Source organism: Lipotes vexillifer, unplaced genomic scaffold, assembly GCF_000442215.2.
Source record: "Lipotes vexillifer unplaced genomic scaffold, Lipotes_vexillifer_v1.1 scaffold3384, whole genome shotgun sequence".
NCBI lineage: Eukaryota > Metazoa > Chordata > Mammalia > Artiodactyla > Lipotidae > Lipotes > Lipotes vexillifer.
The window spans coordinates 108,631-131,196 of NW_006770713.1; the positions used below are offsets into that span (position 1 = coordinate 108,631).

At 54.9% G+C, this 22,566-nt stretch overlaps 1 protein-coding gene across 1 annotated transcript in view; it reads left to right on the forward strand.

The window, feature by feature from the left end:
• ATP2B2 (ATPase plasma membrane Ca2+ transporting 2) overlaps nt 1-22,566 on the forward strand; it is a 161,426-nt gene that overhangs the window by 774 nt on the left and 138,086 nt on the right. The window lies entirely within an intron of this gene.

The following is a 22,566-nucleotide window of genomic DNA, read 5'->3' on the forward strand; positions in this document are numbered from 1 at the left end:
GGGGGGAGCCGGGCTTGTTTATCTGACAGCAGCTGAGGCTGCATTGGGAGCCGCCGCTGAGGGAGGCACTAGTGTGAGGGTCCGTGTGTTGGGGGGAGGGCTGGGGCGCTGGGGATACGGGCAGGGGGGCCTCGGACAGGCGGATACCCGGGATCTCAGGCAGAGTCCGGCAGCCTCTGGACAGCAAATGCCCCTAATGGATGTTACGCAAGGGCCGGCCCGCCGACAGTGTGGGGCAAGGTTCTTTTCCCTCTGAGCTGCGTCCCAGGGAAACAGAGGACCAGAGGGTGCCCCCTGCCCACTGCGGCCAAAGTCCCAGGAAAGAGGCAGAGGGTTGCCCCCGTGGAGGGTCCCCTTGGTGGGGTGGGCTGCTGTGTGGCCCGGACCACCGGGTCAGGCCAGCCAGGGTGTGTGGTGGCATGGACAAGTCCCCCGGTGCCTGAGATGGCCAGGAGAGGGGCAGGAGCGGGATGGCCGGGCCATTTTGTAGCGGTCATGCTGGGTGGTGGAGTTGGCACTTTCTCCCCAAAGCCCCGTTCCTCTGCCAGCCTCGGTGGCCTCTGGCTGAGCTCTAGGCACCTGGGGCTCCTCCCTGCTCCCTGGCAGGGTCAAGATTGGGAAATCCAGCAGGGGGCCTCTGCACTCCCCAAGGGTGGGCTGCTATGGGCAGCCACCCCTTCTAGCCAAGTGGCCATTCCACGCCACGGCTGTCCTCTGCTCACCCAGGTCACGTGGCGAGGGGTCTCTGTGGCTGGCCTGCCCCAGTCAGGCAAGAGCCCCGGGGATCTGGGGGCCTCCACCCAGAGACCCAGCCTGGCTCGACCTTCAGAAGGGTAAGTGAGCAGCAGGCTGGACCAACAGAGGGTCTTCATGTGACCCTGAACCCCCCTTGCCTGGCACAGAACGGGCTCCTTTCCTTGCCTGCATTGCTCTCCAAATCACTGGGAGGAGGCAGAGCTGATGTTTGGGGCATTTCCAGGAGCGGCGGGCGCCCTCCGGAGAAATTCTGCTTTGACGTGTGCAATACGAGGGGGCTTGGAGCACAGGCCTTGGGGGCTGTTAACGAGGGGGCTTGGAGCACAGGCCTTGGGGGCCCCGCCTGTTAACTTCGTTGAAGGAGCAGTGGCAGGGAGGGGGCTGCAGCTCTGGGGGAACCCTGCTGGCAGGGTCCAGGAAAGAGGCTGATGGCCCATATTATTTAGCCACCTTTGTACCCCCAGTCCCATTCTCATCAAGGCATATATATATCCACAGATTTGCACAGGTGCACATGTACAAATATAGTACACAGAGTAGTTCATCATATTTGTTCAAATCACACACACACATATGGCGTGTCCATGCCCTCAGATACACCTCAGATGCACATGTGAATACAGCTCACATTCCTGAATACCACTGCTCACCTGCAAAATACAGCATGTACACGAATGCAGCATGCACACACACACACACACACTCATACCTGTGAATGCAGCATGCCCGCACATGCATGTAGCACCAACACAGGAATGCAGTAGGCTGCCCATGGGTGAATCGGCCTGCACACCGCAGTGCCCTGCAGCAGCCGCAAATGTGGCATGTGTCCATGTGAGGGCTGGCCCCTGTGAAAGTGACAGGCACACACGTGTGGTGTCCTGAGTGCCATCTGCATGCCTCTCTGTGCATTGGCAGGCACACAGCCTGCTGGAATGTGCCCACAGGTGAATGTAGGTTGCACAGGTACAAAGACAGCCCAGGCACACAGATGCAGCACCTCTGCAGGTGCTATGTGCGCACACCCGCCCCTCAGCAGCTAGGCATCCTCCATGGGAGTGAAGGTGCCTCTCTAGGCGCTGGGGAGAGGCCTGCGTATCAGGAACTGCCTGTGGGGACAGAGGGACACCTGCTCCCACACAGGCCTAAGGGGAGGGCCAGGCTTCATTCCCGGGAAGCCATGATTGGGCTCAGCAAGGCCATCTTGGGTTATTGATGTTCTGCAGAGAGGGCTGCCCGGAGGTGGAAAGGAAACAGTGGAGGGGGCGGGGGCTACTGCCCACCAGGGCAGACGAGCTACTGGTCTAGAGGCAGCTCCAGGCCACCAGGAGCCTGGACTAGCCCCACCACCCCCTTCTCTGGCACCAGAAAACCAGCACATGGCTGTGGGCTCTCAGAAAGCTGGGGTCTGGGATGCCTCCAGCAGCCTCCAAAGTCCTCTTCAAACCGAAGGTCAGAAAAGCTGCCCGTGGCTGGTCCCTGCCCGCTGTTTTCCCACTACCCCCACCCCACTTCTCCCTGCCCAGCACAGGTGCGGGTCAAGGGACAGGGGTAGATAATAATGAGCCCTCTAGCATTCGCTGAGCTAATGACTCTGCGTGCGTCACTTCAGTGGGGCCTCTCATAGCCTTGTTATTCTCACGCCACAGATGAGGAAGCTGTGCGGAGAAGTGAAGGCAGTTACCCAAGGTCACACAGCTGGAACGTGTCAGAGATGGGATGGAAGCCAGGCCATCAGGCTCCCTACCTGCCTTCCTGGACCCTCTCTTCCTTTCCCCTCCTGTGTGAGGCCAGCTCCAATTTGGGGTGCCAACTTCTTGAGCACCAGTAGGCCAAGAACTTAGGATTTGGGGGTGAGGCTCCAAGAAAGGGTCCAGAGCGTCTCCTGTGGGTGAAGGCAGAGCCCTCCAGGGCTCTCCTAGGACAGGCGTGGCCTTGTCCTAGGCAGCCGGACAGTTCTGCCATCCCGTGACCCCATGGAATTGACAGCACCTAGAAAGCCAAGCCGACTGTGTGTTCTAAAGTTCCCTGGCCCAGACCCAATGAGAAGAGGGAAACTGAGGCCCAGCCAGGGGAAGGGACTTGTCCAAGGTCATACTGTATTCTAGGGAGAGTGGGGAGTCTTGCTAGCCCATCTCAGGTCCCAGGCATGCAGCAGCAAAGGCCTATTTGGGCCTCTGGTTTCCCCCAGATGTTGGAGTCCAAGTTAAAAGGATGCTTACACCAGACCCGGGCTCTGCTCCTGGCCAGCTGTGTGACCTTGGGCAAGTCGCTTTGTCTCTCTGCTCCTCAGTGTCCTCGTGTGTGACCAGGGTAGACCTGTCCCTGCCCTGCCTTAGCCCACAGTGGCCGGGGCCCTGGACTCCTGCAGAGGACTGTGCACAGAGCTGTGACTGGCATCAGGGCTGGGAGCCAGGGCAGCAGAGCACCTTGGTGCTGCGATCTAACAAGGTCACGAGGGGAAGCAAGGATGGGAACTTCTAGGTCAGTGAGTCTCAAGCACGACTGCACTTAAGGAATCACCTGGTGGGGGCAGATTTCTGGGTCTCCCAGTAAGTCAGTAGGTCCTGGGGGCTGCCTTTTCACAGGAGCCCCAGGGTTCTCATCTCTATGGCTCTGTGCCTTGGGGGAGCCGAGGTGCACGAGAATGAGCTCGGGGAGCTGACAGGCTCTTGGAGCTGGGGGTGACCTGGGCATCATGCTGTTCCCCTGCCACTGCCACATCTGGGGAAACTGAGGGTGCCTGGCAAGTTGGTGCCGGAGGGAGACTGAAACTTGGGTCTCCAGCCCTCCAGTCCCGCGTCCCACCCCCAGTTCCTGGCTTCAGCCTGCACAGTTAAATCAGGCCCTTCTGGGAGCAGGGCAACCTTCAAATCCAGTGTGGCTGCGATGAGGGCTCCAAAAAGAGTCACTGGACCGTGGCCTTGAGTCCTGGTGGTGCCTCTCCCCAGCCATCTGACAGTGGGGGACATGTAAACCTCATTCTGCCCTTCTCTAGAAGGGGGATAGACTTAGGGCAGAGCTGCTTAATTAAAATTAAAATTAAGAAATAGCTGGCACATAGTAGTTGCATGGTCAAGGTTGGGGCCATGGGGGAGCCTGAGGTACAGACTATGACTCCTCTCAGCCTCCCTTAGCTCCCAAAGGGCTGCAGTGGAGGTGTCTGAGGTGCAGGATCTGGGTGCCACGTGCACACACATGCTGTAGGAGGTGGACAGGTCCCTCCCCCAACCCTGCCTGGAGCACACAGTGCAATGTGGGAGGCAGGGGTGGGTGTCCTGCCTGGAATCTGGGTGCCCCCCAGCCCACCCTGCACTTTCCAAAGCCAGACCATTGAATCTGCAGTAATTCATTTCTCCGTCCCCGTAGGAACCTCAAACAAAATATTTTGGGAGAATGTCCCCCTGGCTGGAGACAACTGGATGTCTGGCTTTACCCCTCATTAAGAGCTGGAAGTAGATGGAGATGGCAAGGCCCTGGTGTTCCACATGGTTGGGTGGAGCCTCAGTTCGCCCATCTGTAGAATGGATGACAATGGTACCCACTTCTCAGGCCGTGGTGAGGGGCACGTGGAAGAGTGCTGGGCTCAGGGCGGGGCCCAGATTCATGGCTTAGTGAATGGAAGGCGTCGAGATTGAGCATCAGAAGGTGTGAGCTTAAAACCTACCTCTGCTGCTTAAGAGTGCCCTCGTGTCAGCCCCTTTGCCTCTTCAAGCCTTGGTTTTGGATCTGTAAAATGGGACTGTGTTTCCCAGGCTGCCTACTACATAGGACTGCAGTATGACAACAATAAAAAATAGTGACGCTTTCAACATCTCTTGAGAACCTGCCATGTGCCAGGTGATGTGCTAAGGGCTTCACCCTGGTCTCCAGACGTTGGAATCATCATGCACAACCCAGGAAACCTCTGCAGGGTCAGATGCAGGGCGAGATGGCCGGGCCTGATGGGGCCAAGGGGAGGGACACCAAGGCTGGGGTTCCTGAGGCTGCAGAGGCCCCTGGGTATAGGGGAGACGGCCTTGGTCTGAGGGTCAGGTGACCTGGTTTCCAGGCCCACCTCAGGCACTGGCAGGTGACCTTGGGCAAATTGTGTCAGCACCCTGGTCCCATGCTCTCCCCTTGAAGGAAGGGACAGTGATCCTGCCTGCTTCATGTCCTCAGTGGGAGCAGATTCTCCTGCCCTTAGGCCCTTAGGGTAAAGGGTCTGAGCCGCTGCAAGTCAGAGGCATTAACAACTGCAGTAGTTACGGCTGCTGTGTGTGTTTCCTGTGGTCACCGTAACAAATGACCACAAACTGAGTGGCTTAAAACAGCTGAAATTTATTTTCTCACAGTTCTGGAGGCTGGGTGTCTGAACGCAAGATGTTGGCAAGGCCAGTTCCTTCTGGAGGGCCTGAGGGAGAATCCACCCTCTGCCTCTCTCCCAGCTTCTGGTGGTGCCAGCGATCCGCAGCGTTCCTTGGCTTGTAGCTGCATCCCTCCATCTCGAGTCCATCTTCACTTCACCCTCTGTGTGTCTCCTCTTTGTATCAGGACACCAGTCGTTGGATATAGGGCCCACCTGAAATCCAGGATGACTGAGATCTTTAACTAATTACATATACAAAGACCCTATTTCCAAATACGGGCACATTCTGAGGTGCCGGGTAGATGTGAATTTGGGGAGACACTCTTCAACCCGTTACAGTCATGATTGTAGTCAGCTTTCATGTCTGCAGATGTGGAGCCCACGGATGCGGAAGGCCCCCTGGAAGGGACTTGAGCATCCTCGAAGTTTGGTATTTGCAGGGGGTCTTGGGACGACTGTATTTATTGAGTATTTACTGCTAGTAAGTCCTTTGCACAGTGCCGCGTTTCCTCACTATCAGCCATTTTACAGACAAAGAAACCAAGACCTGGGGAATTAAGAGGTGCCCGAGTCACACGGCAAGTGGGAGCAGAGCTGGGATTGAACCCAGGTCTCCGGTGCGCTTTCTCCTTTCAACCTTTTTGGAGCTGCATGGGGGCTGCCCGCAGCCAGGAACCCACGGGGTGGGACCTCCAGCCAGCCTTGTGTTCACCCAGGGCCTGCGGGGCTCCTGGGCCGCAGAGAGAAGAGCTGAGGATGGACAGGGCAGCCCGGGGGCATGAGTGAGCCCCGCTGGCCCCAGGAGACCAGTGTGGGGCAGAGGGTTGAGAGCCCACAGTCCCTTCTTATCTGCTACTTATTCTCCGTGAACCTCAGTGTTCTCATCTGGAGAATGGGAACAGCAACACCACCTCGTGGGGTAATTGGCAAGTTCTAAAATGCTAATCATCATCGTCATCACTGATAGCTAAAATGTATACAGAAGCACTTTGCAATTTTTTTTAATTTAATGTGTGGGAGGGTAATTGCTTATTCCAAGCCACATCCTAGTGAGTGGCTCTACCATGAAATAGCTGTGTGTGGTTGAACTAGTGTCTTAACCTCAGTTTACTCCTCCGCTAAAGGGGGTAACATTAGTACCCGCCTTCTTTGACGCTGTGAGAGGCAAATGGGATTCAAGTAAGGTGCCTTGCCTGGGGTTATGTTCCAGCTGAAGACCCCGGGGATATTTCCTCATCTGTAAGATGGGGGTAATAATAGTGTTGTTATTATCATACTTGTGTGAGAATTTGGTGAAGTAATGCAGAGGAAGCCCTTGGCTCAGGGCCTGCCCAGAGATCGATGTTAAAGTGGCCTCCTCTCGTGCCATTAGAAAGACTTGAATTGAAATCCTAATGCCAGCATTTACTGCTATGTGACCTTGAGTCAGTAGCTTTGCCTCTCTGAGCTTGGCATGCTGACATGTAAAGTGGGGTTAAAGAAACCTGTCTCACAAGATAGTGTATGTGACATGATGGACAGAAAACTGTCACAGGTGGAGCCCCAATCATGTCAGACATTTGAAAGAAGTTGAATTTCTGTCCTGCTTCTGGGGAAAGACCCCCAGAGGACTTCCTTAAAGATGTCCTTAGAAGGGGCAAATCCTAGTCAAAGGGGTGGGGTGGATTCGATCTTCAAAGACCCAGAGAAGTTGTGCTGTAGTGGAGCTTGGGGTTGCAAGAGCTTGTGGGAGGAAGCTGTGAATGGATGACCCCGTTTTGGGTCCAAGAGCCATGTAGCTTCCAAGGAAAGAAGCGGGTCGCTCAGGCCACCACAAGGGAAGTTGTCTCTGAAGTGGTGGCCTCCTCCACACTGGCCTGGGCAGCTCCGCCCGTCCATGCCTGGATGCCTGGGGTCTCCACTGCAGGGGCCGTGGGGAGTTTCGTACAGAGGAGCCACTCCAGCCTGATGCCCGATACCCCTGCCTCGCTGGGCTGAGTGCCGGCTCCAGGGTGGCTCGGGAGCTGAGCTGCCCCCGCATTCTGTCGAGGCCATGGCGGAGAGGAGGATTCTTGGGAAGCTGCTTGGGAAACAAGGGGCTCTGGGCTCCGGCTGACTGATTCTTCTCCGTGTCCTAATGTGCTGGGGGCGCGTCCCACGTGGCCTGACTGAGCAGTGATGTAAATGGTGGTTCAGGGCCGAGTCTGGGCCCAAACCTGAGGCCCGAGCCCTGACCAGCTGTGTGTCTTTCATCTCTGAGCCTCAGTTCCCTCAGCTGTAAAATGGGAGTAATAACAGTGCCTATTTTGTAGGGTGTGGTGGTTAAAGCTGAATCGCATGGATTCCCAGATGCACGTTTTGACATATCTGAATCAGGGTGCCTGTTACAACGGGTGGCGCATCATAGTAGACCCAGCCGTGCCTTTCTCTTTCTTAACGATATGTAAAGTAGCGATGCTTCTTATAGTGGATGCACCTTAGATTCAGTGAAATATGGTAAATAAGATAAAACCTATAAAGGACTTAGGGCCACCAGGCTGGTGGGAACAAACCCGTCTCCCACCTGCGTCCCCAGCTCAGTCACAGTGGGACCTTGGGCATCTCTGTGCATCTCATAGGAGCTTTCATTTCCTCTTCTGAAACAGTGAGCATGAGCATCCTGGCCTCCCAGGGCTGTTGTGAGAAGTTAGAAAGCTCGTGTATATCACATGCCCAGCAGAGTACCCATATGCAGTAGGTGCCTAATCACTGGCATTCCAAAGGAAACAGCGAAGATGGTAGTGCAGGGAGGGGTTTAAAGCACAGACTCTGGGGTTCCCACTCCTGCTCCACCACTTCCTTGCCATGTGACCTTGTGCCAGTTTCCTGAGTTCTCTGCGCCTTGGTGCCCACCCTCTGTAAAATGGAGATAACAGAAGTGTCCAATTCATACGATTGCTGTGAGAATTAAATAAAATTAAAGTGCCTAGAGCAGTGCGTGACAGACGCGTAAGCAATTATTATTTAATGAGCTCCTAAGGAGTCTCTTCTAGTTCCATAAATAGAGCTAAAATGGACACTGGGCTCAATAAAGTAATAACAAGACAGACTGCACCCGTTTTACAGATGGGGCAGCTGAGGCCCAAGCTGCACGTTGGTTTGCCCAAGGTCACACAGCTGGCCCTCCCCAGAGCTGGAACCTCACCCCAGCATCCAGGCAGCAGCCTGATGTTGCGTCCTCGCCCATGTCAGTCTGGGACTCTGATTCTTATGGAGAAGGGAGTTCTTGCCAGGGGAGGAAGGCTTTCGAGCAGAAGCTGCAGCCAGATGCAGTATCTGCCGGGCTGGGGTTCTCATCAGAAGTGTCTTGCTTCTTCCCTTACATTTCTGCCTGTTCACCACAGCACAGGTGAAGGGGCTGAGCTGGGCTGTGCCCAAGGTCAGCAGAGCCTGCCAACCACCCTGCAAGTCTACCTGCCAGCACTTCCTGGCCTCCAAGCGCCTTCTCGGTGGTTGCTGCAGAGTTGACACAGCAAAACTCCCTACTGGAGGGAGCAAAAGCCCCGCTGGCGAGCTGGTCCAGACACCAAGCAGCACCAGGACCACAGGATGGATTGGGATGGGAGAGGGGGAGCAGAGACGTGGGTGCAGCTTGGCCTTGACAAACACTCCAAGTAACCTTGGATTTGTCACGGTCCCTCCCTGGGCACCAGTTTCCCATCTTTGAAACAAGGACTTTGGAGCCAGTTGGGCCCCCTGGGACTTTAAATGTCTAAGATTTGAAATTTCCCAGGCACTGCTGATAGTCAAGGTCACGGGGAAGGGACAGGGTTGGAGTGAAAGAGCTTGTGGCTGTGTGTGCACATCAATACACATCTCAGGTTGGGGTCTCTGGGAGCAAGCCTGAGACAGCAGTAGCTCCTTTTCATCCCAGGACGATTCCTCAAGAGGAGGAGGTAGGCAGAAGGTATAACAGCCCAGCAGCTGGGGTACGGGTGCTGCAGGCCGGTGAGGGGGACCCGGGCGGGGCACCGACAGTGGCCGTGTGGTCATGTGTATTTGCAACGCAGAGGTTGCTGAGAACCAGCCTCTTCCTAGCAACTATCTGAAGGCAGGAGATTAAGAGCTCTTTAGGCCACTTCTAAATTTATCAACTTACATGACTCACTTCAGATGAAAACGAGGCCCTTCTCCCCATCCCACCCCCAGCCAACTTCGGGTCTCCAAACTCAGAGGATCTTGAAAAGGGAAGAGAGTAGAAATCAATAAAACCAATATTGGCTAAGTACTTAGCGTGTGTCAGGCCATGTGCAGCCCCCGGTCGAAGGTGGTAGGTGATGGCAGATGCCCAGTTGGGGGCTGGACCATGAATAACTCCTGTGCCCAAGGCTTGGCCTCTCCAACCACAGTCTTTGGACCTCACTGGGCCTCAGTTTCCTCATCTTTGAAATGGGGCCAGTGTAGGGAGGAGTCGGTGGCCGTGGCCACCCCATGCTCAGGCAGTGGTAATAGAATTAAGAGTGGCTGGGCATTGGGGTGCAGGCTGTTTGTGGCTGTTTCTCTGCCCTCTCAGAGGCCGGAGTCTGCACAGACGTCCTCAGGGGGAGGGAATTCCAGCAGCTTCTCTCAGCCTGGGACCTCCAAAAGCTTCTCCCGGGAATCTCTGAACTCCAGAGTCAGACCTCGACAGTGGGACTGCGGCAGCTAAAGGTGAATGCAGGCGGCGCTGGTGCTGAACGGTGACCGGTGAACCTTCACCTGGCGGCCTCCCCCAGCCTCGCTGCAGCCCTCACGGTAACCAGATTAACGATAAGAGTGTCACTGACCAAGGGCTTCTGTGTGCAGCGCTGTCCACGCATGCGTCCCCTCACCCCTCATGGCCGTGACTGGACCCCTTTACAGAGGAGGACACCCGGGCTTGGGGGAAGTGCGGTGGCTCAGGCCAGCTCTCCCGGCTGGGAAGGGCACCGCTGGGGGGAAGCTGACCCCCTCGCCCCCATCATCCTGCTGTGTGCACTGGACTCAAGGGGAGACCGAGGCCCAGACCAGAATCGCCCAAGGTTGCCCAGTGAGAGCCCAGAAGGCCAGGACTCTGTCCGTGGTACCGGCTGCTACCCACAAAGGTTATGTGCTGCCCCAGCCCTCCAGGGGAGACGGTGCGGCCTCAGGCCACACATCAAGCCAGGAACAGGGCCATTCACATCCGGCCCGTTTGCCCAACACAGCTGCCCACGGGCACAGGGGACATTCAGGAGACCCTGGAGGCGGACACCTCGGCAGCAACAGGCCTGGACCCCAGGAATGAGCATGTCCTGCTCTTCATTCTCGCCCCCTAAAGACACCCGGTAACCCTGGTGGGGTCGGAGCCACACTGGGTACACATTTGGGCAAGAGGGATGACTACATTTCTTAAGCGCCTACTAGGCACTGTTGAGCGAACTGTAGTTCAAACCCCAGCTTTACCACCGGCAAGCTGTGTCCCCCTGGGTGAGTTGTTCCTTTCTGAGCCTCATGTTTTTCACCTCTAAAATGGGAGAAATGACTGTAGCTGTTGTGGAGATGAGGTGAGGCGTGAGTCAAAGGCTCTGTGCGTCCCCTGCCCGGTGCCTCCTAGCTAACTCATGTGGTTATCGCCCTGGCTAGCAACACGTGGTTCTCGTACCCATCCTGCAAAGAAGGCGTTCTCATCCTCACTTTGCAGACCGGACACAGGTCCCTCAGAGACGTCCAGGGACTCACCGTGGTCTCACAGGTCAGCAACAGAGCCGTGAGTGGGAGCTGGTCAGTCCACATGCTTGGAGGGGCTTGTTGACGTATTCTTGAAGCCTCAGAAGGCAGCCAGGGGCACTGTCGAGAGAGGGTTTTCTCTGCCAGAATGTAGGATTGTGGGATCCTAGGTAGAGGAGACAGCCAAGGTCAGTGGTTAAGAGTGGTCTCTGGAGTCTGAGAACCTGGGCTCGATTCCCAGCCGTAATCCTTCTGTGCTTTGTGACCTTGAGCAAGTGACTTCACCTCTCTGAGCCTCAGTCGCCTTACCTGCAAAATGGGAGTAAGTCATAGTACCAACTTCATAGTGTTCTCGTGCTGATTAAATGAGTCAATCGGTGTGAAGTGCTTAGAACAGTGCCTGACACGTAGGAAGCTCTATGAAGTGTCAGCTGTTTATTATTAATCACAGAATCAGAATGGGCAGGGTAGCCAGGCCCCACCCTCCACCCTCTCTCCCTGGGTCTTGCCCCAGCCTCCTCCACAGCCCCGTATGGCCGCCAGTGCAGGGGGCCCTTCTCAGAACGTCCATCTGGCTGGCCACTCTCTGGGCAAGGCCTTCGGTGTTCCTGACGCCAAGCAGATAGAGCTCAGGCTCCTTGGCCCCCATTCGGTGCGCCCATGACTTACACCCCGCCTGCCCTCCCAGCACCTTCCTCCAGCCTCACTTTCATACTGCTTCTCACTCATCAGTTATTTCATCCACTGTGTTCGTCAGGACGTTTGTCCTTCAGTACGAATTGGAGTACAGCTCCTGTTCACACTGACCCCTTCCCCACCTCTGAGCCTTTGCCCAGGCTGTGCCCATCCATGAACACCCTTCAGCCATCCTTCAACCCCACTTAAATGCCTCCTTCTGCAGGAAGACTTCCTGCCTCTCCCTTTATCGTAAGCTCCCGGTGGCAGGCCCTGGACCTCTGGAGTCGGGCCTCAGCTGATGAGTCTTCTTTGTTTTCATCTTTGTCAGAGATTTCATTAGAACATCGTTGAATAAACACATGTGGAATAAGTGAAAGGATGACCTTCCTCACTGGTCCCCCATATCCTCTCTTGCTCCCCCCAAATCATCTGTTCTCCCTAAGTGGCCAGATGGATCCTTTTAACCATATAAATCAGATTGTGGTGCTTTCTGCTTAAAACTCTGCGGTCCTCCCCATGCTGCACAGGATAAAACCCAGACTCCTTCCATGGCCTATAGGCCCCTCACTACACCCCTCTCTCCTCACTCGTCTCCTGTAGCTTACTGGTGTTCTTTGCATTCCTCAAACTCATCAGCCTCTTTCCTGCCTCCAGGCCTTTGCACATGCTGTTTCCCCGTCTAGACTGTTTTTCCCCCTTCGCTTTATATTATAGGTTCCTTTTCATAGGTCACCATTGAGGTCTTCCCTGATCTATGTAAAAGAATTTTCCCTGTCACAGCAGTTGTTTTTCAAAAGCATTTATCACAACTGACATTGTTTTCAGTATTTATTGTCTTATTTGTTGTCTGTCTACCCTCTAGACAACCAGCTCCTCGAGGACAGTCCCATTCACTGTTGTATTCAAGGGCCTAGATCAGGGGAGCGTTTCTGTTTGGGGAGGCTGTGAAAGGCAAAGCAGTGTCCTTCCTCAACATCACACTTGACCCTGTATATACAAGATGAAGAGAAATGATTCTGGGGCTGGCCTGGGAGCCCCACGCTCACCCTACCTGCCTCTAGTAGGCCTCGTAGGGAGGGACCCGAGAGGGAGAGAGTGGGTGAGGGGCGCGGCCCTAAACGAGCCGAACGCGATCCACATTCGATCCACATTCGATCCACATTCGATCCACATTCTCCTCCCGTTTACGGTCTAGCTGGAGAGAGGGCAGTAAACAGACAGCAGGGTCTTTAAATGGTTTAACACCAGGTAGCAGTGACCATGCAGATGCAGCGGAGGCAGGTGCAGGAGGAAGAGCCCTCAGCTATCCCGTTCTCTGAGGAACTGGGCTTTGTCGCATTGTTTGTGGCTCCGCCGTGTACTTTCAGACTTGAAGAGCCCTTAATGAGGAGTTTGGGGGCCAGGCCTTAATAAGAGGACATTTTTGCTGACGAGCCTCACCCAGGACAAGCTCTGGAAAGCGCGTGCCTGATGCTCACTGGCCTCCCCTCCACAGGCCCCCGACCTCCTCCCCCAGCAGGCACCAGGAGCTGCCAGTTACTGCGTCCCCAACCCATGAAGTGTCTAGAAAAGAAACCAGGCAGCGACTTCTTGGAAAACCTATTTCCTTGGTACAAACTGCAGTCATCTGAATTAAAAAATAACGGCATGTTTACTGAAACAGACAGAATGATACAGAAGGGTTGATAACCAAGCAACTAATTCTCTTCTCCCCACATCCCACGTTTTCCTGATGTAACCATTGTCGACACCGTGTTTCGTCGATTCTGGGATGCACATTTTCCCATATTTTCACAGCCCTGAGAAAGGGATAAATATTGCAGCTGACAACACATTATAGTTTGTTTTTTTTAAAAGTATAGTTGATTTACAATATTCCGTTGGTTTCCGTTTTAAAGTATAGTTGATTTACAATATTCCGTTGGTTTCCGTTGATTTACAATATTCCGTTGGTTTCCGTTGGTTTCAGTATAATCTGAAAAAAAAAATAAAACGAACCTGAATCATGTCATAGTTTATCGGAATTGCTTTCCCTTTCTTAGTGGTCCGTAGGATCGTGGTGCGACTCAGTTTGGCTTAGGTTTGACGACATCTGGCAATTTGCTGTTTCCCTCCCTTGCTTGTATTTTCACTTACTGGTACATATATGTTCGGAGGGATTTTGTTTCTTTTCTTCGAAATCATTTTGGCCATCCTGGTGGCTCGGCAGTCTTTGAGAGACACAGAGGCTAGTGCAGGTGACGAGGGCTTGGGAGCTGCTAGCTCTGCCATTTACCAGCTGTGGTGTGCCCTCTCTGTGCCCCCAGCACTGCACACGTGCAGTGCCCAGCACAGACTGGCACCAAGCGTGCACCCGGGGCTGGTACGTACCCCCTTCTCCCATGTAGCCCTGAGACCCAGAGGAGGGGGCAGGGAGTCTGAGCTCAAATAAAAAGGTTGGATGCAAAAGGTCGCCTAAAAAAAGCCACATGCAAACAAGGGCAGGAGGCGAAGTCAGAAAACAGGCACAAAGGTCAGAAGAAAGAAAACGAAGGGCATTAACCACAAACCTGAAAAGACGCTTCTGTCACCCCCAAAGCAAATAAGACACGTTTTTAAAAATCAGCTGAAGCAAATAGAGACTTCTTAGAGGAAGGCCACAGAGAGGCCAAGGTGATGCTCTGGACCCTGGCCCAGCCCTCACCAGGGTAGGTCCAGCACCAGGAGGCCTGGAGCAGCTCGGTGCACCTATGCGCCAGGGCCTTCAGGTCCTTCCCTGCGCCAGTTTCTCCATCTGAATTCCGGTGACTGACGCATATATAGATGCTGCTGTAAGTGCTTTATGGGATTTATTTAATACAACATCCCTTTGGCAGTTATTATCCCCACTTTACAGGTGAGGGAATGAGGCTCTGCGACATACAGTGACCTGCCCAAGGGCACCCAGCCAGCAGGCTGGCTCCAGAGCCCCCAGCTTAACCGTGACGACAGCAGCCTTACCGTCCCCGAGTGCTTGGTCTAGCAGGGACACCAGTAATTGCAGATCGGTGTGCTAACAGCCCAGCGAGGGGAAGCCACAGGGATGCGGGGCCCAAAGGAGGCCTCCCGTCGTTGGAGCTATCAAGGAAAAGCCCCAAGAGGGCCTCACGCGGCCGAATGGAAGGATAAATAAGAGCCAGCCAGCTGGAAGGAAGGTAGGAGGTGGGAAGGGTGCCCCAGGCAAAGGCACCGCCTAAACAGGCGGAGGCCACCAGCTGCAGCCAGAGCCGAAGGCTCCAGGCCGGCGGCGTGGTGAGCACTCAGCAGAGAGGTAGCAGGGCCAAGCCAAGGGCCGTGGGCTGGCCGGTTTTAAGCTGAGGAGTGATGTGGCCAGACTGGCCCGTTTGGAAGATCCTGTGGCCCTAGTGAGGATAATGGGTTGGAGAGACGAGGCTGGAGGCCCATGAGGTGGAGGCTGGACAGGCATCGCGGTAAATAAGGGGCAGGTTCTGGGGGGAGGGGGCAGCGTGAGCTGACAAGGCTTTGGGACTTAAGAGGGCAGCCAGGGGGAGGCCACATAGAGCCCCAGCTGACACTGGGGTCACTGGGGCTATTTAGAAAGGGATGGAGATGGTGAGAGGGGAAGCAGGTCAGGGAAAGCCTACGAATCTATTTAATGAGAGCCCAGAGGGATGATGACAAACGGACATAATCATCAGATTATGACAGATCATTGACAAAAGGAATGGGAAAGTCCTTCATAAAATGGAAATGACTACCCATACCTAAAGGTGGAGGGCATTCCTTCAGGCCACAAACGTCAGTGCAGGGCCCACTGTGTGCCAGGCACTGAGGATGCCGCACTCGGTACAACAGACCCGTTCGCTGCCTCGTGGTTTGCATTCGAAGGGGTGGAGATAGACAGTAAACGAAGATGCAAGCTGCTGGCATGTCAGGGAGTGGTTCATGGATGGAGAAAAATAAGGCAGAGGAAGGAAGATGAAGAGGGTTGTTTCAAGTATGGGGCCAGGGAAGACCTCCCTGCGAAGGTGGCATTTGGGCAGAGACTTGAGGGAGCCCTGTGGCTGTCTGGGGAAGAGGGAGCAGCCCGTGCAAAGGCCCCGAGGTGGGTGCATGCTCAGTAAGTTCAAGGGACAGCAAGGAAGACAGTGGGCTGGAAAGGAGCGAGCGAGTGGGAGCGGAGGGGATGAGGTCAGAGAGGTAACAGGGTGGGGGGTACAGATCATGTACAGATCAGGGCCACTGCGGGGACTTTGGCTTTGCCTTGGAGAGTGACAGGAACCACAGGAGGGTTCTGAACAGAAAAGGACTGGATTTGTGTGTGGAGAGCAGACTGGGGTGGGTTGATGGGGGTGAGAGGCAGGGAGACCAGGGAGGAGGCTCCACAATGAGCACAGTGAGTGAAGACAGTGGCTTGGCCCAGGGTAGAGGCTGTGACAGTGGTGAGAAGTGATCACATTTGGGGTATGTTTTGAAGGTAGAGCAGACAGGATTTGCAGATCGATATTTGGTGAGATAATTTGATTCTAGAACTGAAGAGCTGGGTTGACCCCAGCACCTAGCACATTGTCTAGAACCTGGGAACCACTTAGTAAATGTTGGATGAAAGGATGGATGGGTGGAGGAAGGGAGGGAGGGAGAGAGGAAGGAGTATATGTGGGTGGATGGGTGGAGGGACAGAGGGATGGATGGATGGATGGATGGGCAGGCAGATGGACAGATGGATGGGTAGAGGGGCAGGATGGATGAACGGATGGAGGCAGGGAGAGAGGCAAGGAGGCAGGCCTTGAATGCCACGTTAAGAAATCCAAAGTTTCTCAGAGGCAGTGGGAGCGACTGCAGGTTCTTGAGCAAGGGCATGACAGGATGTGAGGGCTGTTGGAGACACTGTCAGATGGTGGCACTGGGCAGTGTCTGGCACCATCTCCCAAGCTGGTAACCTCTGTGGGCACTGATGGCCGATCCTTTCTGTTTTCTGCTGTCCAACACCCCACCCTCATTCATTTATACATTACAAGTATTCTGTGAGCGTTTACTCCATGAGAGTACTCTGGGGACCTGGTGTGAATGAACCAGACGCAGTCTCTGCCCACAGGACACATTTTCACCCTCCGTTGGGCCTCAGAACCAGAGACAGGATGCAGATTAGTCTTGGGGCTCAGTGGCCCACCAGCTTCATGCTGAGAATTGATGGGTTGCTTTCTGCAGCCTCAGTGGAGACCCTCCAGTAAGCCAGGCAAGACCTTATGACTGGTCTTGGAACCTAGTGACCCCTAGCATCCTCCTTCTAGCTTGGGGTTTTCTTGTTTGGGATTTTTGTTCTTTGGTTTCATCTGAGGAGTGTGTGTGTGTGTGTGTGTGTGTGTGTGTGTGTGTGTGTGTACATGTGCGCACTTGCTTGTGAGGAAAGACTGTGCTGGGAATGGGTAAAGGTAAAGGGACCAGCGTGCATTTAATGCCCACTGTGTTTCAGGCTCATTACATATTTGTTCACTTAACAAATATTTCTTGAACTGTCGCTACATGCCAGGCACTGTTTGAGGCAGTAGGAATACAGCGGTGAACAAACAGGTCTCACTAATAAATAAAATAAATAATTCCAGGCAGTGGTGAGTGTTACAAAGAAAATTAACAGGGCAATAGAAGGGGCCGCCTGGGACAGCTGGAGTAGGATGGTCAGGGAGGCCCTTCCCTAGGAGGTGACGTTTGAGATGATGAGAAGTACCTTGCCGTGCCACCATCTGGGGGAAGAGCAATCCCAGCGAAGGAGCCAGAATGTGCAAAGGCCCTGAGGTGGGAACGAGTGAGGCGTGTTCAGAGATCGAGGCCGTTGTGGCTGCTGTAGAGTGCTCAGAAGGGAGAGAGGTGGATGAGGCAGAAGGAGCGATAGGGGGCCAGGTCGTGGGGGCTTTATAGGTCACGGAATGATGTTTGGATTTGATCCTGTCCCTGAAGGGTCTTAAGCAGGGGTGAGACACACGCAGCCCCCTTTGGCTGCTATGTGGAAAAGGGATTGTCATCTCATTCATTCCTTGCAACAGTTCTGGGCGGTTAATGAGGAAATTCCCATTTCACAGATAGAGAAACTGAGTTGCACAGCTAGTAAGTGACAGAGCAGGGTTTGAACCCACATCTGCATGACCAAGTCCTGCACGTGATCGTGGGCACCCGCGGAAGGACCCCGGACCGGGAAATGGCATGGTGCAGGCCAGGTTGCAGGATGCTGACGTGGCCATTGACCGGTTAGGGGCCTCTGGTTTGGCCCCTGACTGGGTGCCTCTGTGCCCCTAGGGCAGATGCCCCCTCATCTCACCCACCGCCCCTTGGCTCCAGTTCCAGAGGCTCTGGTTCATTCCCTGATGCTTTGGACCTGCCTCTGCTCGGGAGCCTTGCGGGGTGGGCGCCAGGAGCATGGATTTCACAGAATTCTGCCAGAAGCTTCTGCAAAGGCCTTCCCCTGCCATTGGCATACAGCGCACTCGCAGACTGACCTCCCGACTCCCAGGCCCTGAGAGCCAAGTCCCAGCTGAGGGCTGGCCCGGGGACCAGGGGAGCAAGCAGCCCAGGACAGCTGGTGTGCAGCCCCGGCCTCTGTGACTCTGTGGAGTGGGCAGGAGGGATGGACAAGATTCTCCCCGACCCCGCTCCACCCCCTGTCCCCGCCCACCCCTGGAGGAAATTTGGAGACAGGCAGAGTAAATTTGGTTCCTTTGCTGTGATCACAAGAGCCTGCTCTATACAGGCTCCACAAGGAGACAAGCAGAAAGCAAAGAAGAGGGGTCCCCAGGGCAGGAGGCAAGAGAGGAACCTGTTGAGGGTCCACCAAGGCATGAGGGGGCTGTGCCCTGTGTGCCCGACTCACTCTGAGCAGCTGCTCAGGGACACAGCGAAGGGGGCACAAAACCATCACCCACCTCCTCTGCTAAGCCCTCTTGTCACCCTGCTGCTTCCCTCCTGCGCCCTTACCAGCGCAGAGCTCACGGGTAAAGGTCCTGGCTGTGTCACCCACCAGCTAAGGGACCTCACCGCTCTGAACCTGTTCAGCAACTGCAAAACAAGGTGATAAACCTTCCCGGGCAGGACGTTACTGAGGGAGCTGCAAGAAGCCCTCAACTTGGTGCCTGGCATATACTAAGTAGTCAGTTTAAAAAGCGGACAGCACGTCTGTGATGGCAGGGATGATGGTGGCCACCCATCTTCCTAAAACCCCGCCTCGCCTCTTACCCCCTGCCACCATCTCCACCATCTCACACTCCCCTCCACGCCCCATCTGAGCCCTGACCCAGCCCCGTTCACGGAGGGGGTCCCACCGGGTCAGGTCTGCCCAGGGTCTGCTGTAGGCCAGGCTCTGGGCTCAGGGCTTCTGGCTCGTTCTCATTCCATCCTCAGGACAACAGTGTAAGGGCCATGGCCTCACCCCCACGTCATGGCTGAGGAAATAGGCTTCCAGCTGTGAAGGAGTCTGTCTAGGGAGACTCAAACCCAGGTCTGCAGAGGAAATCGCCACTTTTCCTAACCTTTGGGGATTCTTCTTAGGTTGTTTGTGGAGGCTGTGCTCCACTGTGGGCCTTGGTGTGTGAGGGTGTTTCCTGCATTGGGAGGAGAGGTTTCAGGTGGAGGGAAACCTGATGCTCTGGGTTATTGCCCCTCTTCTGCCCCAGCGGGGAGTTAGGGCCCTGGGGGCCCTCAGCAGGACAGGGTCAGAGTGGGGATGGGCAGAGACCAGCCTGGCTGGTGAGTAGAGGCAGAGCCGTGAGTGGGGCAGCCTGGGGATGGTGGGAAGGAGCCGAGACAGGAGTGGGTAGCGGCTGCAGCAGGTGGGTGTGGAGAGCTCAGAATGCCGCCAAGACCCTCAGGGATGGCTGTGGGGGTGACAGCAGGCAAGATGCTGTGGGGAGGGCGTCCCCAGGATCCTCACCTTTGTGCAGACCCCTCCGTGTGTCCCTTCCTCTCGCGGAGGGCAGCGGGGGTAGCTGCGTGCCTGTGGGAGAAGCAGATGGTGGCTGGGCGGTGAGGGAGCTGCCTGCTCACCTGAAAGCTCGCACTCTCCAGGACCTGCGGGTCCTTTTCTCCCTCCCAGGAAGCCTCTGGGCCCTTTAGATTCCTCAAGTGTTCCCAGGGACTCGGTTTCTCTGCACCCTTTCTGGCCTAAGTTCCCAGAACTCAGGAGGCCCAAAGTCAGAGCCAGCACACATCACCGATGCTTCAGACCCTAAAGAGCCTCCCACCAACTGCCTCCTTTCCTAGGGGAGGAACTGGACTCCGAGAGGTCTAGTCACTGCTCAAGGTCACACAGCGAGTAGATGGCAGAGAAAATGGACTCTGGGCTTGTGACTCGCTCCCAGGGGAGCAGCTGCTTTGTTCTTCCACACTTCCCTCCAAGAGAAGAAAAGCTCCCCATTCTCCTTGATCCCTGGGCCTCTGGTGCCCAGCCCCATGCTGGGGGCTGATACCCACACGCTGGCCCCGAGCCCTTCCGTGGGTGGCTCCAGTGTCTGCTGGCTCTGCAGTGGCCCAGTCCAGAGGTTTGGTTTTGGAAGTTTTTTCAGGGACATGTTTGGAGGGTGGCCAGCAGGTCTTTTCCACCGCCATGGAGATTTCCAGTGATGGAATTATTGAAACCTTCCGTGGCCCTTCTCCCACCCCACTTTGTTCTGAAAAACAACTCCTTGGTGGCTAGGATGGGGGGAGAGCAGCTGAGATCCCAGATTGAAACCTGCAGAGAAGAATTCCCCAGTGAGAGACTCCCAAGTAGATCTCTAATAGGACCCAGGGGATCCTGGTTTGGAATCTGGGCAGCCTCTCCGGAAGGGATTTCCAGCTGCTCTGGGCCAGGAGCCAGGACAGCCACTGCAGCCCAGGACATCCTCCTGTTCTGTGCTGGGGTGGTGTCAGTGCCTCACTGTCACTCAGTGAATGCTGACTGGTTATGAGATAGGTGCGATAGGTGCGTAGGTGGGTGGGTAGGGAGGAAGGAAAGGAGGGAGGGAAGCATATTGGTAAGACGGGCTCCACTAGGAATCATCCAGGCCGTGTGACCTTGGTCAGCCACCTCACTCCTGTGCTGTCCGACATCCTGAAAAATAGACGCAATCATACCTACTGCACGAGGTTGAAATGAGAACTAAGGCGTGGGAAATGCCTGGCTCAGTAGACAACAGAAACTTGGGTCATCTCCAACATACAGTAGGTAGATAATACGTGAGCTTGGGAGACAGCCCTGACTCTGTCTCTATGAGCTGTGTCGCATGGGGCAGGTGACTACACCTCTCTGGGCCTCGGTTTCCTCATCCACGAAATTGGGATAAGAAAGAGCACGTGTCACCAGGATTGCTTGTAGGGATCAGATGAGAGGTAAATTGGCCTGTCCCCGCTCCCAGTGCTGTTCTCCTGGTTCTGATGGCGAGTTGGGGTGGGGGAGGGCAGCAGGCCTGGGATGGCAGAGAAGCCTTTCCCTTAACTGGGGTGGGAAGGATGTTTTAGTTTAGGCCCCTGTGGGTGGGCAGAAAACAGTCTTTCTCCAGCTCAGTCACAGGGGATAGGACCAGCTGAGAAGGCAGATGTGATTGACAAACCCCCAGGGAGACATGGAGCCAGTGGAGCCTGGACTGGAAGTGCCCTGGGGATGCACAGCTCAGGGAGGTGGCCACCACGCTCTAGGGTTCCCACCTTAGTGCAGCTCGACTCCAGCCCCTGAACTGCCTGCTCTCCCTCTCCTCTGGCCAAGAACAAGCCACCCCTGGGTGAGTTCTCACCCACCTGGGTGGGGCAAGGTGGGGGGTGAGCTGCTCTGGGCCCAGATGGGGCTGTTTCGGCGACAGGGGTTGAGGGTCAGTTGGCGTAAGAAGAGCAGGCTGTAACTGGGAGGCAAGCTGCCCAAGCCTCTGTAAAATGGGGATAATAGAGCCCACCTCCCAGGCTGGCTGTGAGGATGAAACAAAACAGTGTACATAAATATGGCATGGCACCACCTGACCCAGGGCTGGCCTTCATTTACCCACTCAACTGTGTACTGAACATCTACCATGTACCAGCCCTGATCTGGGCAATGGGATTTTACAGTAAACAAACAAAGCTGTCTAGGGTCGTCAGATTGTCCGGGACATTCTGGTTTTAGCACTAAAAGTCCCACACCCCAGAAAACACCCCATTCCCAAGAAAATCAGGACAGTTGGACATCCTAACACAATCCCTACCCTTATGGAGTTTAAAGTTTAGTAGAGGGAGACAGACAGTAGGTAAACATATAACATTCATGGTGGTTGAAAATATTATTTTTTAAAATAACCCAGAGTAAGGGAGTAGGGGGTGATGATGAGACTTGTCATTTTTGACGGGGTGGACAGGGCGGGCCTCTCTAAGGAGGTGACATTTGAGCAGGGACCTGAAGAGGTTAGGGAGTGAGACATGTGGACATCTGGGAATAGAGCACTGCAGGCAGAGAGAACAGCGTGGGCAAAAGCCCTGAGGTGGGAGTGTGCTGGCATACTGGAGGAACAGAAAAGGAGATGAAGCGGGGTGAGGAAGGGTTGGCCAGTTAATTAACTTGGGTTCCTTTCAGAAGCAAGTAGTATAAATGTCAACACAAGTTAACTTAAGAAAAAAAGATGTGTTGACTTCAGGTATGGCTGTATCTTGGTGCTCAGATGGGTTTTTTTATTCGTCAGCTCTGCTTGCATCTGTGTTATCTTCGTTCTCAGGAAGGTCCCAGCAGCCCCAGCCAGATGTCCTATGTGTCTGTAACTGCAGCAAAAAAAGATGCTCTGCTGTAAGGTCCAGGCATGGCAGGTGAGAGGAGGCTGAGGGAAGAGCATGGGAGATAAAGAAATGGGAGGGGAAGGGGGAGGGTCGGCAGAGCCAGCGCACCTGGGCCCCGCCTTGTAGACCCTGGACTTTGGACTTAGTTCTGAGTGTACTGGAAGCCATAGAAAGTTTTCAACTAGGAAGTGGCATGATAATTTATGTTTTAGGAATGTCAGTCTGGTTGTTGTGTGGTGAATGGATTGTAGGAGCAAGGGGTTAGCAGGGAGATCGATGAGGAGGCTAGTGCGATCACCCAGGTGAGCCTCGATGATGGACGTGGAGATGGAGGGAAGGGGATGGACTGGGGGGGGGGGGGG